The 14,471-nt window shown below is 40.5% G+C and overlaps 1 protein-coding gene and 1 pseudogene across 1 annotated transcript in view; one reads left to right on the top strand and one right to left on the bottom strand.

Annotated features, from left to right (window-relative positions):
* The window catches only part of COX16 (cytochrome c oxidase assembly factor COX16), a 40,387-nt gene that overhangs the window by 23,710 nt on the left and 2,206 nt on the right, over positions 1-14,471 (bottom strand). The window lies entirely within an intron of this gene.
* Positions 550-812, top strand: LOC109564406 (large ribosomal subunit protein eL43-like; annotated as a pseudogene).

The raw sequence follows: 14,471 nt of genomic DNA, 5'->3' as shown, positions 1-14,471 counted from the left end.
AAGAGAGACTCTCTCTCCTTGCCTTCCCTGGCTTCTGGAGGCCATTCACTTTCATAGGCTTTTGGCCACTTCCTCTACCTGCAAAGCCAACCATGAAAGTTAAGCCCTTCTCACATCTTGTTGCATCACTCTGACCTTTTCTTCTGCCTCCCCTTTCCACTTTTAAAGACCCAAGTGACTACACTAGGGCCACTAGATCATCAAGGATAATTTTCCTATTTGAAGAATAGCTGTTTACTACCTAAATTCCATCTCTTAATTCCTTTTTGCTGCATAATATAACATATTCACAGTTTGCAGTGATTAAAATGTGGACATCTCTGGGCGGGGGGTGGGGGGGTGGGAAGTGGGTGAGAAGAGGAATTATTTTTCCACAAAAATATTTTTATTATTTTGGAGAAGTCTGAGCATACCACCAATTCTGAGCACACCACCAATAGGATAGGGAAAAGGTAGAAATATCTCACAAATAATGATCATCATCATTATAATCTTCCATTAAGAAGCAAGGCCTCTCAGCTCTTGGGCTCAGATCTAGGTTGCATTAACATGGCAAAACGCACCAAGGTCGGAATTGTGGGCAAATACAGGACCCGTTAAGGTGCCTCCCTCAGGAAAATGGTGAAGAAAATTGAAATCAGCCAGCATGCCAAGTATACCTACCCCTTCTGTGGCAACACCAAGATGAAGAGATGAGCTGTGGGCATTTGGAACTGTGGTTCCTGCATGAAAACTGTAGCTGGTGGGGCCTGGACATGCACACCACTTCTGGTGCCATAGTAAAGTCTGCCATCAGAAGACGGACGAACTGAAGGACCAGCTGAAGCACCACCATTTGATAATGTTGCTATGCTATGCTAAGTCACTTCAGTCGTGTCCGACTCTGTGTGACCCCATAGACAGCAGCCCACCAAGCTCCCCCGTCCCTGGGATTCTCCAGGCAAGAACACTGGAATGGGCTGCCATTTCTTTCTCCAATGCATGAAAGTGAAAAGAGAAAGTGAAGTCGCTCAGTCGTGTCCGACTCTTAGAGACCCCATGGACTGCAGCCTACCAGGCTCCTCCATCTATGGGATTTTCCAGGCAAGAGTACTGGAGTGGGGTGCCATTGCCTTCTCCGGATAATGTTGCTAGCCTATAATAAATGGGCTAATTTATGTAACAACAACAACAACAAAAACAAGGCCTCTTAAATATGTTTGAACGGTAAATGACACACAATTGATATTCATCAATTCACTGAAATACTTACTGATATTAAGTATTTAATATCATACTTATAGAACCATCTATAGTTCAGTCGTGTCCAACTCTTTGCGACCCCATGAACCACAGCACGCCAGGCCTCCCTGTCCATCACCAACTCCTGGAGTTCACTCAAACCTATGTCATTGTGTCAGTGATGCCATCCATCCATCTCATCCTCTGTCATCCCCTTCTCCTCCTGCCCTCAATCTTTCCCAGCATCAGGGTCTTTTCAAATGAGTCAGCTCTTCACATCAGGTGGCCAAAGTATTGAAGTATCAGCTTCAGCATCAGTCCCTCCAGTGAACACCCAGGACTGATCTCCTTTACGACGGACTGGTTGGACCTCCTTGCAGTCCAAGGGACTCTCAAGAGTCTTCTCCAACACCACAGTTCAAAAGCATCAATTCTTCGATGCTCAGCTTTCTTTATAGTCCAACTCTCACATCCATACATGACTACTGGAAAAACCATAGCCTTGACTAGACAGACCTTTGTTGGCAAAGTAATGTCTCTGCTTTTGAATATGCTGTCTAGGTTGGTCATAACTTTCCTTCCAAGGAACAAGCGTCTTTTAATTTCATGGCTGCAATCACCATCCGCAGTGATTTTGGAGCCCAGAAAAGTAGTCAGCCACTGTTTCCACTGTTTCCCCATCTCTTTGCCATGCAGTGATGGGACCGGATGCCATGATCTTAGTTTTCTGAATGTTGAGCATTAAGCCAACTTTTTCTCTCTCCTCTTTCACTTTCATCTAGAGGCTCTTTAGTTCTTCTTCATTTTCTGCTCTAAGGGTGGTGTCATCTGCATATCTGAGGTTGTTGATATTTCTCCCAGCAATCTTGATTCCAGCTTGTGCTTCATGCAGCCTGGCATTTCACATGATGTACTCTGCATATAAGTTAAATAAGCAGGGTGACAATATACAGCCTTGACGTACTCCTTTTCCTATTTGGAACCAGTCTGTTGTTCCATGTCCAGTTCTAACTGTTGCTTCCTGACCTGCATACAAATTTCTCAAGAAGCAGGTCAGCTGGTCTGGTATTCCCATCTCTTTCAGAATTTTCCACAGTTTTTTGTGATCCACACAGTCAAAGACTTTTACATAGTCAATAAAGCAGAAATAGATGTTTTTCTGGAACTCTCTTGCTTTTTCAATGATCCATCGGATGTTGGTAATTTGATCTCTGGTTTCTCTGCCTTTTCTAAAAGCAGCTTAAACATCAGGAAGTTCACGGTTCATGTATTGCTGAAGCCTGGCTTGGAGAATTTTGAGCATTACTTTAGTAGTGTGTGAGATGAGTGCAATTGTGCGGTAGTTTGAGCATTCTTTGGCATTGCCTTTCTTTGGGATTGGAATGAAAACTGACCTTTTCTAGTCCTGTGGCCACTGCTGAGTTTTTCAAATTTGCTGACAACTGCAAGTTACCACTTAACATTAAAATTTTTTTCAACCTTAATAGCATCCAAAGAAACATGAATCAGTGAGATCTCTCCTTTTTTTTTTTTTTTTTTTTGCTGTGCCAGGTCTTTAGTGTGGCATGCAAATTCTTAGTTGTGGCATCTGGGATCTAGTTCCTAGACCAGGGATCAAGCCCCAGCCCCCTGCATTGAGAATGTGGAGTCTTCACCACTGGATCAACAGGGAAGTCACTTCCACTGTATAATCGTAGGGATTTGATTTAAACCAAACCTTAATGGTCTGGTGGCAGACAGAGTGCCTGAAGAACTATGGATGGAGGTTCGTAACACTGTACAGGAGGCAGTGATCAAAACCATCCTCCAGAAAAAGAAATGCATAAAGGTAAAATGGTTGTCTGAGGAGGCCTTACAAATAGCTGAGAAAAGAAGAGAAGTGAAAGGCAAAGGAGAACAGGAAAGATATACCCATCTGAATGCAGAGTTCCAAAGAATATCAGGGAGAGGTAAGAAAGCCTTCCTCAGTGATCAATGCCAAGAGATAGAGGAAAATAATACAATGGGAAAAACTAGAGATCTCTTCAAGAAAATTAGATACCAAGGGAACATTTCATGCAAAGATAGGCACAATAAAGGACAGAAACGGTATGGACCTAACAGAAGCAGAAGATATTAAGAAGAGGTGGCAAGATTACACAGAAGAACTATACAAAAAAGATCTTAATAACCCAGATAACCACGATGGTGTGATCACTGACCTAGAGCCAGACATCCTGAAGTGCAAAGTCACATGGGCCTTAGGAAGGATCACTACAAACAAAGCTAGTGGAGGTGATAGAATGCCAGCTGAGTTATTTCAAATCCTAAAAGATGATGCTATGAAAGTGCTGCACTCAATATGTCAGCAAATTTGGAAAACTCAGCAGTGGCCACAGGACTGGAAAAGATCAGTTTTCATTCCAATCCCAAAGAAAGGCAATGCCAAAGAATGTTCAAACTATCACACAATTTCAGTCATCTCACATGCTACCAAACTAATGCTCAAAATTCTCCAAGCTAGGCTTCAAAAGTACATGAACCGAGAATGTCCAGATGTTCAAGCTGGATTTAGAAACGGCAGAGGAACCAGAGATCAAAATGCCAACATCCGCTGGATCATTGAAAAAGCAAAAGAATTCCAGAAAAACATCTACTTCTGCTTTCTTGACTATGCTAAAGCCTTTGACTGTGTAGATCACAACAAACTATGGAAAATTCTTCAAGAGATGGGAATACCATACCACCATACCTGCCTCCTGAGAAATCTGTATGCAGGTCAAGAGGCAACAGGTAGAACTGGACATGGAACAACAGACTGGTTCCAAATTGAAAAAGAAGTACTTCAAGGCTGTATATTGTCACCCTGCTTATTTAACTTATATGCAGAGTACATCATGTGAAATGCCAGGCTGCATGAAGCACAAGCTGGAATCAAGATTGCAGGGAGAAATATCAACAACCTCAGATATGCAGATGACACCACCTTCAGAGCAGAAGGTGAAGAGGAACTCAGGAGCCTCTAGATGAAAGTGAAAGAGATGAGTGAAAAGCTGGCTTAAAACGCAACATTCAGGAAACTAAGATCATGGGATCAGGTCCTATCACTTCATGGCAAATAGATGGGGAAAGAATGGAAACAGTGACAGACTATATTTTCTTGGGCTCCAAAATCACTGCAGATGGTGACTGCAGCTGTGAAATTAAAAGGTGCTTGCTCCTTGGAAGAAAAGCTATGACTGACCTAGAGAGCATATTAAAAAGCAGAGACATTACTTTGCCAACAAAGGTTGGTATAGTCAAAGCTATGGTTTTTCCAGTAGTCATGTATGGATATGAGAGTTGGACCATAAATAAAGCTGAGCACTGAAGCACTGAAGCTTTTAAACTGTGGTGTTGGAGAAGACTCTTGGGAGTAGCTTGGACTGCAAGGAGATCAAAATGAGTCAATCCTAAAGGAAATCAATCCTGAGTAATCATTGTAAGAACTGATGATGATGCTGAAGCTTCAGTACTTTGGTCACCTGATGCGAAGAGCTGAGTCACTGGAAAAGACCCTGATGCTGGGAAAGATTTAAGGCAAGAGAAGAAGAGGATGAGATGGTTGGATGGTATCACTGACTCAACGGACATGAGTTTGAGCAAGCTCCAGCAGTTGGTGTTGGACAGGGAAGCCTGACGTGCTGCAGTTCATGTGATCGCAAAGAGTTGGAAAAAACTGAGCAACTGAACTGAACTGAAGAGAACGAAGTTAGTGAAAATGTACAAAAACAGATGCTCATTCACATAATTAAGTTATGAATTAACTTAATGGGAATTCAATAAACTTATCAAAATTTATATGAATATCCCTTTTGACCTAACATTTGGACCTCTGCAAAGTAATAGATGTTCTTTATGATATTATCTGTAATTTTGAAGAAAAGAAAAAGAGATAACCTGTATGTAAAAAAAAAGCACTGATGTTTATAACTTATGATATATCTACATATTAGGCTAATACCCATCCCTTTAAAAATGTATGGGTAGAGGACTTCTAGTTCTGGCCAATATGGAGTACCTTCATCCCATCCAAGTACTTACTCTTATCAAATAGAGGAAGACTTTAAAGTGGAAAGATAAGAGACTGCTTAGTGAAGTGAACTCGCTCAGTCGTGTCCGACTCTTTGCGACCTGGTGGACTGTAGCCCACCAGGCTCCTCTGTCCATGGGATTCTCCAGGCAAGAATACTGGAGTGGGTTGCCATTTCCTTCTAGGGACCCTATATATAAGAAATGAGATGAAGCAGTCACTTGGATTCTGGATAGTTCTTCATTTCCTGTTGCATAGAAATCTTTTGGTATATATTAATAGCAAAGTATATTTAAAAACAAAGTCTTTTGTGGCACAGACAGATTATCCCAGTCCTCTACAGAGTTATTCCTTGGTTTTGGATCTGATATACTTGTGGACAGGATGACTGAGAACCAGATGATATTCCTGGAGGAGTACCATGCTTCTTCAGAAGCATTCTTACTATAAAAAATTTTATCTATGTAAGTGGATGAGAAATATAATCCTTTTTATTAACAAGTTTCTTGTTCTACTTGAAAGTCATTTACATAGAAGCTGTTGGGACATGTGGACCACATAGCAGCTACTGAAGAAATCCTTTTGAACAGCAGTGGAATTTAAATGGCTTGGAGGATGATGACATTTTTGAGAGTGGAAAAAGACTAAATTTCCTTATCAATTCTTTCACAAGATCAGGTTTCTCCAGAATTTACCATGTCCATTACTGCACTCTCTTCCTCAGCTTTCCCTGCTCTTCCCTACTGCCATTCCTTTTCCTGTTGGTCTTCCTGTTTAGCAGTAGCAATAGCTCTACTTCCCCAGGAGCGGCTCTAGAATGTAGCTTTATTGCTATCAGTAATACAAGTGCAGTGCATGGGCCCGTCAGCAACAATGGCCTGGTCTGCCTTAGACCATTTGTGGACCTAAGTTTGCTCTAGCTTCATTGTTACTGTGGTTGGCTCTCTGGCTGTCCCAGATTTTGTGAGCAGCTTTAATTACTCAGCCTCCATTCCATACTTGAAAGCAAGAACTTAAGACTTGCATAACATTTATAAAATATGTACTAGGTGATAGGATCTGGTACTGCAGAAATGAACAAGACACAGAGCCCTTTTTGTCAAAGAATTCACAGTAGAGTTGGGAAGAACTGACAACTAGAGAAATAACTAAAGGACTTCTACTACCAATAGTGATAGACTAGGTAATTCAGATCAAACTCTGAGAAAACTAGACCATCTAGATAGAATATATAGTAAGAAATCTACCTTAAGGCATAAAATATGTAACAAGATAGAGAATAATTATCAGGTTGAGAACAGAGAGAAGAAAGGAATTCAGAGTTGAGCATGGCATTTAGAGTTGTTTTTCCTTGAGAATATTTCTGCCATGAGCTCAATGTTTGTAACTCCTCCAAATTCATCTTGAAACCTAATCCCTATTGAGATGGATTTTGGAGGTGGTTTTGGGAGTTGATTAGTCATGAAAGTGAAGCCCTCATGAATGGAATTACTGCCTTTGTACGGGAAGCTCAAGAGAGCCCTCTTGTTCCTTCTTGCCACATGAGGTTATAGCTAGAAAACTCTGTGAGCCAGGAACTGGGCTCTTACCAGACACTGAATCTGTGGGCACTATGGTCTTGGACTTCTCAGCTCAGAACTGTAAGAAATAAATTACTGTTGTAAATAAGCCACCCAGTGTATGGTATTTGGTTATAGCAGCCAAATACAAATGGACTAAATCAATTTCTGCTTTTAAAAGTGCAGCTGACTGACACTTATAGGAACTTCAGCCCAGAATCCATTCACTTCGTAAATCAGTTGCAAATTCCTTAAAATATTAAACATAGAGTTGCCATGTGACTCAGCAATTCATATACCCAAAAGAAATTAAAACATCCACACAAAACCTAGTACATACATATGCACAGCAGCAATATTTATAATAACCAAAGTGGAAATAGTCCAAACGCCATTAACTGATAAATAAATAAACAAAAATGGTATATCCATTTGATGGAATACTATTAACAATAAAAAAGAATAAAGTATTGACACATGCTACCACACAATGAAGCTTGAAAATATGCTAACTGAAGGAATCTAGTCACAAAAGACCACATACTGTGCTATTCTTTTTATGAAAAGTCTAGAAAAAGCAAAGCCTGGAAACCAAAAGTAGATTAGCAGTTCTCTAGAGTTGGGAAGGGAGTGAGGAGTGAGTACTACTTGGAACAGGATTTCTTTATGGCATAAAGTTGTTTGGATAAAACTGTTCTATGATTAGATTATGGTGAAAGTTGCAGAACTCTACAAGTGTACTAAAACTCTTGAACTGTAAGTATGCTTTAAACAGGTGAATTTTATGGCATGTAATTATATCTCACTGTTTTTAAAAAATCTAATTATTTCAATCCCTGAATTTGGATCAAAATATTTTGGATTGCTATTGCCTCTGGGCACTGGCAGAAGGAAAAGAAGCGAAATGCTCTCTGGATAATGAAAATGTCATCTTGGGCCAGAAATTAATTCTGATTCTGCAAATACAGTATTCAATAAAAATTTTTAAATAGCTAGGAATACAAAGAGATAAGGTAACATAAACAAGAAGCAGCAGAAAGAACAAATATTAGATCTGTGGGGACTCCAGCTATTAGAGCTAGCTAATTATTATAGTAGGCACAGACTTAGAAAACTATGCTTAATAGATTTAAGATAAAAGACAAGATTTTAAGTTTTGGCAAAGAACTGGAAGCTATAAAGACATAGTAAGTTTGAAAAAGAACCAAACAGAATTCTAATATGAAAAATATAATGACAAGTGTTTAAGACTGAGAAGGCAATGGCACCCCACTCCAGTACTCTTGCCTGGAAAATCCCATGGATGGAGGAGCCTGGTAGGCTGAAGTCCATGGGGTCACTAGGAGTCAGACTCGACTGAGCAACTTCACTTTCACTTTTCACTTTCATGCATTGGAGAAGGAAATGGCAACCCACTCCAGTGTTCTTGCCTGGAGAATCCCAGGGACGGAGGAGCCTGGTGGGCTGCTGTCCATGGGGTCGAACAGAGTCGGACATGACTCACGTGACTTTGCAGTAGCAGTTTAAGATTCAGTAGATAAAAACAGTAAGAAATGAAACACAACTGAATAGAGAATTACTAAACTGAAAGAAAGTTCTGAAAAAAAAAATCCAGAATAAAACATGGAGACATGAAAGGATTAAGACAGTGATGAGAGGGTTAAATATAAAGAGGTGGTGGTTTAGTTGCTAAGCTGTGTCTGACTCTTGCGATCCCATGGACTGTAGCTTGCCAGACTCTTCTGACCGTGGGATTCTCCAGACGAGAATATTGGAGTGGGTTGTCATTTCCTCCTCCAGAGGATCTTCCTGACCCAGGAATCGAATCTGCATTGCAGGCAGATTCTTTACCCACTGAGCCATGAGGGAAGCCCAGATAAAAAGAGGATGATGTGAGAAAATCTAACTTACATACAACTGAAGTTCTAGAACACAAATAAAAAATGTATGGAACAAAAGCAACATTTGAACAAAACAATGGTGAGAATTTGCCAAATCTCATGAAAGATAAGCTGCAAACTCAAAAAATGCTACAAGCTACACACAGAATAGATGTAGCTGTGGTGGTAGTAGTAATGATAGTAATAATAACAACAATAACATAAATACACATCATGGAAAATTTGCCAAAAGCAGTGAAAAGGAAAATAACCATGAAAGCAATCAGGAGAAATTTTTTAGGTCACCTCACATACTAATAGTGTTAGGGGAAGCACACTGATTGAAACCGCCCACCCTGGCCAGGCACCATAGTAACAATTTGCATGAGTTGTTTTATGACAGGAGATCCTGATAAGGAATGCAGAACTAATAAGCCACCACCAACCGGAAGAGTTCGGGAAAGGTCGAAAGGACACACCGAGTGTTCGTCCACTTCCCAGAATCCCTCTTGCCAGCATCCATCTTGGCTGAGCGATGTGTGCGCCACCAGGGAAGACTCTGAATTAGAATGATTGGCCAAAGACCACCCGGAAACTAATCCCATCACCATAAAACCCGAGACTGCGAGCCACGCAGCAGAGCAGTTCTCCTGGGTTCCCTTACCCTACTGCTCTCCACCCGGGTGCCCTTTCCCAATAAAATCTCTTGGCTTTATCAGCACATGTGTCTCCTCAGACAATTCATTTCTGAGTGTTAGACAAGAGCCCAGTTTCAGGCCCCGGAAGGAGTCCCCCTTCCTGCAACGATAACACTAAAAATGGAGGGGAAATTTTTTATTTTGATTCAAGATTATAGAAATCCTACCCCAAAAATGTCAGGCTTAATGGTGAAATGTTGAAATCATTCCCTGTAAGATCAGATCAAGGATTTCCACAGAATTCTTAACTCTTATCATTTCTATTCAACAACGTTACCAGAAGTCCTAGCCAATCCAGTAAGGCAAGAAAATGAAAACAATTGGTGAAAGATTGGAAAGAAAAATTTAAATGTCATTATTTGAATGTGATCGTTTGTATGAAAAATCCAAAAGCCTTCACAAATGAGTTATTAGAATTGACAAATTAGTTTAACAAGTTTGTAAGATGTAAGGTCAACAAAGATCAATTTTATTTCTATATACCAGGATAAAAAACTGGAAAGTTTCAGAAACAATTCATAATAGCTTAAAAGTATCCAATTTTTACATTGAATAAAGGTATTCAAGACTATTTCACAGAAAAAAAAAATTTTCTGAGGTTAAAGTGACTGAAAATAAATGTAATGATAATCCATGTCATGGGTTAGAGGATTCAGAATCATAAAGATATAATCTTGCTCCATCTTGGTGTAAAAATCTAATGCAACCCAATCAAAGTTTCAACAGCCATTTTGTAAAACCTGAGATGATTCTCAAGTTTATGTTGGAAGTTTAAAGGGCCAAGATTTACCCAAGATCCTAATTAAGGTATGTTTGCAAGGACAGGGCTTCCCAGGTGGCTTGAGCCGTAAAGAACCTGTCTGCCAATGGAGGACACAGAAGAGATGTGGGTTTGATCCCTGGGTTGAGAAGATCTCCTACTGTTGCCTGGAGAATGCCATGGACAGAGGAGCCTGTTGGGCTACAGTCCATAGGGTCGAAAAGAGTTGGACACGACTGAAGTGACTTAGCATGCACACAAGCATGTGTAAGGATAACAGACAAAATTTTAAATAATAGTCCAGAAAAAAAACATACAGAGGTCAACACCAAATTTGCCCAATAAATAAATGAGTAAATAAATTTTTTAAAAAGGTACAAAGTAAAGGAATATCTTATAAATATGTAGTGCTGGGACAAAGAAATAATAACATAGCAAAAAAGTAAAATCTTGACTGCTATTCTACACATGTAAAATCAACATTCCATTAGCTGTACATCTACATGTAAAATGTGTTTAGCTTTAGATAACACGTTAATTCGGAGGAGAAAAATAATTCTTAGGTGGGACATATTGTTTGGCCTCACTGTGTATTAGGCGCACGGACTTGCATTCGGAAACAACATGACTCCCCTGATTCCACAGATTTTCTTAATTGTTTTCTCTTAGTGGAAACTCCCATTTCCTCTATTTTCTGCCTTCCTACATATTAAAGTTTCCTCATCCTTCTTCTTTTTTTTTTTAGACAGCATGGCTCTTTTCAGTTTATTGAGTGAAAGAATTACACTGACATACCTCTGAATGCATGTGAAGCCCCAGCGCAATTACACAATCCATGAGCACTCCTGTTCTTTCTCCCCATTTCACTGTGAGTTGTGTTTCTTTCTTTCCCCCAACTGAACTGGGTCTTCATTCCGGCACTCAGGCTTTCTCTAGTTGCGGTGCATGGGCTCTAGACAGAGCACATGTGCTCAGTAGTCTAAGCAGAGAATTAGATGTAGTTTCACATGGGTGGCCCCACTGCCTAAGAGTAATTGGGGCAGCAGCTTTATTAGCACCTGAAGCTTTAAAAATAATTAATGGACGAAACCTTACTGTACTGACTTCTCATGATGTGAGTGGAATCTTAAATTCTAAGGTTAATATTTGGATGACAGACAGTAGGCTTCTTAAGTATCAGTCATTGTTGTTAGAAGGACCAGTAACTAAGCTTAAAGTTTGTGGAAATTTAAATCCTGCCACTTTCCTTCCTGAGAAGGAAAATGAAACACCTGATCACGATTGTTCTCAATTCCTAACTTTAAACTATGCAGCTCGGGAGGATCTAAAGGATATCCCATTAGACAATCCGGACATGGAAATATTTACAGATGGCAGTTCTTTTGTTCGGGATGGAAAGCGTAAAGCAGGTTATGCCGTGGTGACTGCTGAACAGGTTTTAGAAGCAAAATCTCTCCCCCAGGGAACCAGTGCTCAGTTAGTGGAGCTTGTGGCTCTGACCCGAGCTCTAGAGTTAAGCACAGGGCAGCGGATGGGCCTGACAACCTATGTGAGCTTACTTCTGCTGACTCCAAATATCCTGAGTCTGCCGTTGGATCCTCAAGACAATGTCTTCCTGTCCTGGGCTCACTCCTATGCTGCATTCCACAATCGGTCTAACTGCTGGGTCTGCGGAGCGCTCCCCTCTTCGTCAGTGGAAGGCTTCCCGTGGTGGACATCCCCACTTCAAGAAAAAGACTTTCTCCAAGTCTCTGAATACCTTCGACAACAATCACATGCGATGCCTCTTCTTCATCTGATGACATTTACCAACCCTCAAAGGGACTGGTGCAACACTTTGTACTTTAACTATGGACATAATGTGACTTTTAATTTTGATTCTGATTGTTTTGTTTTTGCTGTTTGCTCCCTACATCTGTAATTGTATAACTAGAATCGTTTCTAGCCGCATGAAAGCTTTTAAGTTACAAATGGTTGCTCAAACTCCTGGTACTACTGTAGCTTCCTCCAGCTACTATTTGGGGCCCCTGGATCAGATATCCTCAATATGAGGATTAGGAGAATATGTTGCCTCACCAATTTAGGGACAACGCCCCTTGTCAGCTCGGAAGTAGTTATGGAATGAGAACGACGCCCCTTTTCCCTAGGCAACATAATTCTCCTAAAAGAAAAGGGGGGAATGAGAGGGTAACAGGCAGGAAGGCCAGGGGTCTCCAAATAGAGGAAATAGCCTGCAAGTGTCAGACATTTTTATCTCTCTTAAGCGGCAGGAGGAAACAAACTAGCAATATTTTTTCCTTCTCTATACAAATTTAAAGGGAGGTTTCTCTTAAAATACTGTGTTGCCATAATGACACCTGGTTTCGCCGGAAGTTAGCTATTCTCGAGTCTAGAGATAACCAATGCCTTTTTCTTATGGAAATGTTTGTCTTAAGCTATGCTAATGTACTATGCCTTTACCCCAAACTCTGTCTCCAAGTCGGTTCCACCTCTTGGCCCAGAACCTACTTGACAAACCAGTATGGATATTGTTCCCCTAATCTATGTAAATGAAACTATTTGTATGGTGGTCTGCCCTTCTTCAAGATTCAAGTTAATCATTTCATGGCCCATCTGAATTTTAAGACATCCCTTTCTTTCATTAACAGACTGCTAGTGACTATATAACATCCAGCTAAAGACTAGCAGGGGGGTACTCTTTCTGCCCCCTTCTGATGCCTATGTCAGAAGCTTTCTCTATCTCCTTTATACTTCAATAAAACTTTATTACACAAAAGCTCTGAGCGATCAAGCCTCGTCTCTGGCCCCGGATTGAATTCTTCTCCTCCGGGGGCCAAGAATCCTGGTGTATTCGCGTGATTCAACAACAACCTTTCAGTAGTTCCAGTGCATGGGCCGAGTTACTTCTCGGCCTGTGGGATCCTAGTTCCCCAACCAGGGATCATACACTGATGCCACCTGATTTGAAAAGCGGATTCCCAACCATGGGACAACCAGGGAAATACCACAGTGAGCTCTTTGAAGGCTACGCATGTGTGTGTGCTAAGTCGCTTCAGTTGTGCAAAGCTGTCTGAAGCTCTCTGGCTCCTCTGTCCATGGAATTTTCCAGGCAAGAATACTGGAGTGGGTTGCCATTTCCCACTCCAAAATTAAACTAGTCCAAGTTAAAAGTAGACCCCAAATGGTTATATTAATACAAGTTGTGAGGTTTTGAAACTGTGACAAGGGACAGAAAAGAAATTCTACTCATTGCAAGGAAATTCTCACTTTAGCTTCAGTGATCCAAAAGCACTTAAAATCCATGAATCTTCAGCTGGTCGTCCTTAGCCAGTCCAACCCCTATGAGGAACTAGCATATGTTCTTGCATTGGTCACTCTGTAGCTGAATTATAAAGTTTCCTCATTCTTAAAAACTATATTTACATTAATGTATAAAGGGAATTTAAATGCTTTATCTGTCCCTCCACTTATTGCCAACGAAATGAAGTGACAGTCTCTCAGTTGTGTCCAACTCTTTGGGACCCCAAGGACTGTAGCCCACCTGGCTTCTCTTTCCATGGAATTCTCAAGCAAGAATACCAGAGTGCTTTGCCATTCCCTTCTCCAGGGGATCTTCCCAACCCAGGGATCAAACCCGGGTCTCCTGCATCGCAGGCAGATTCTTTACCATCAATACTTATTCAATTTATTTGGTGACCCTTTTTATTGTATGGTTCCTTGTATTTCGTTTGAAGCTGAGTGCTCAGGTGAAAAGAGCAATCTTCCCAAGTACAGAATAGTGATTCCCCCTACCACCATGCAGTGTATAAGAAATTTTCCTCAAAATTTCTTCATTGATGACTTTCTTGATTTTCTTTTCCAATTTCAATTTGATCTCTTCTCTCTTGGCATTCCAATGTCATCTACTTAACTTTTTTTTTTTTTCACTTACCATACTTTTTTTTAATTATGATCACTTTACTCATTCAACTAACATGTGTTAAGCAGGGCCACAAGTTGAGGATGGCATGAATCTGAGTTTGAAGTTGAGAAGTCATTTTTAAAAATTTTCATCTCATTTACTCTTTTCAAAAACATTTTAAAGATCTGTTATCTTGCCCTTTTTAAGACAGGGAAAACATAACTGGGAGATATTAAGTTATCTGATCAAAGCCAGACAACTGGAAGAAGATGGAGCTGAAACTTGAGACCAGGTCTTCTAACATCACCTCCTGTGTTCTTTCCACTACTCCATATTAACTTTTCTCAAGATTGGCAAATAAAAGGCCTTTCTGCTGAATCTGCCTCTTTCTTGTTTTGTTT

The sequence above is a fragment of the Bos indicus genome, chromosome 10 (genome assembly GCF_029378745.1).
Source record: "Bos indicus isolate NIAB-ARS_2022 breed Sahiwal x Tharparkar chromosome 10, NIAB-ARS_B.indTharparkar_mat_pri_1.0, whole genome shotgun sequence".
In the NCBI taxonomy this organism is placed as follows: domain Eukaryota; kingdom Metazoa; phylum Chordata; class Mammalia; order Artiodactyla; family Bovidae; genus Bos; species Bos indicus.
This window is presented reverse-complemented; position numbering and strand designations above follow the sequence as displayed.